This window comes from Tupaia chinensis, unplaced genomic scaffold, assembly GCF_000334495.1.
Source record: "Tupaia chinensis unplaced genomic scaffold, TupChi_1.0 Scaffold000539_1, whole genome shotgun sequence".
Classification (NCBI taxonomy): domain Eukaryota; kingdom Metazoa; phylum Chordata; class Mammalia; order Scandentia; family Tupaiidae; genus Tupaia; species Tupaia belangeri.
The window spans coordinates 5,293,034-5,294,487 of record NW_006160052.1 but is presented as its reverse complement, the minus strand read 5'-3'; the positions used below and the strand labels follow the sequence as shown (position 1 = coordinate 5,294,487).

At 50.8% G+C, this 1,454-nt stretch overlaps 1 protein-coding gene across 2 annotated transcripts in view; it reads left to right on the top strand.

Moving 5' to 3' along the window:
• DNMBP (dynamin binding protein) overlaps positions 1 to 1,454 on the top strand; it is a 99,781-nt gene that overhangs the window by 77,298 nt on the left and 21,029 nt on the right. The gene's annotated exons all lie outside the window — the stretch shown is intronic.

Below are 1,454 nucleotides of genomic sequence, written 5' to 3'. Positions count from 1 at the left end.
GTGAGGCGGTGGCCCGGGTTCTCGCAGTGCATGCGCTGGCGTGCCTGCGATGCGGTCTGGCCCAGACCAGGAGTCCCACACACAGACCTGTCAGTCATTTGCCACTGTTTCCTCCCTTCCTCTCCTGCTTGCTGTCTCTCTCACGGAAGAAATACATGAATAAATTTCAAAAATAAAAATAAAAATAAAATTAAGTTTTACTTTAGAGTGCTGTGATCACCAGAGGCAGAGAGAGGGACCGTGCCTGCGATGCGGTCTGGCCCAGACCAGGAGTCCCACACACAGACCTGTCAGTCATTTGCCACTGTTTCCTCCCTTCCTCTCCTGCTTGCTGTCTCTCTCACGGAAGAAATACATGAATAAATTTCAAAAATAAAAATAAAAATAAAATTAAGTTTTACTTTAGAGTGCTGTGATCACCAGAGGCAGAGAGAGGGACAGTGAGCAATCACCCCCCAGGGCAGATGGCCATGCTGCCCTCCCTCCTCCATTCTCCTCTCGAAATTTTTTGGGCACACATGCACATACGTCCAGCGTGTTTTTCAAGCCTCCAGATCTAGGACTGAAACCATGGTGTTGGCCATATGGAATCCAGCACTTTAGCCCCCAAGCCACCTGCCGGCCCAATATAAAGTTGTTTTAAGAGCACATTGGGCTTAGAGGGAGAGATTTGACCAAAACATATTGGGGCAACTACTGAGTGTGCTCCCTACTTCCTGCTGCTGGAGACTTTGCCCTGCAGTTCGGCTCATGATGATGCCCCTCCATTGGCTGTTTCCTGCCGATGCTTTCACAGTGTGTAACGAGGGTGTACCCGAGCCTGCAGCCCTCCACAGCACTGGGCAGTGCGTTTGGAGGTGGGACGCATGTAACACCGAGGCCGTGTGGCGGAGGTGGGACGCGTGTAACACCGAGGCCGTGTGGCGGACGTGGGACGCGTGTAACACCGAGGCCGTGCGGCGGAGGTGGGACATGTGTAACCCTGACGGCCGTGTGATGGATGCGTCCCTTTGGTTCTGACTGCTGACAGAAAGAGGAAGAGTGGAACAATTTTGTCACTGACGTAAGATGGAGAGCCTCACCAAATAATAAACATAGACCGAGTGATAGAGAAGAGCGAGCAAGAACATAGCTGAGGGACATTGGCAGTGTCGTTTGTCTGTCATCCACGTTGGCATGAGGGCTGGTGTTGGCAGCTTTTCAACATTTATTTTAAAGAAAAGAAGAGGGACCAGCAGTTGGCGTAATGGTTGTCTCTAGACTCCCATGTAGTTGACTGCGGTTCGAGTCCCAGACCCGGTGGCTTAAACTCACGCCAGGCGGATTGTGGCATGGCCATCCCCCCTGGGGGGGTGATTTCTTGCTTTTTATCTCTCTTGTCTCTCTGGCAAGCGCACATACCCTGTAGCAAAAATCTCTTAAAAAAAAAAAAAAAAAAAAACAAAAGGGCCAGC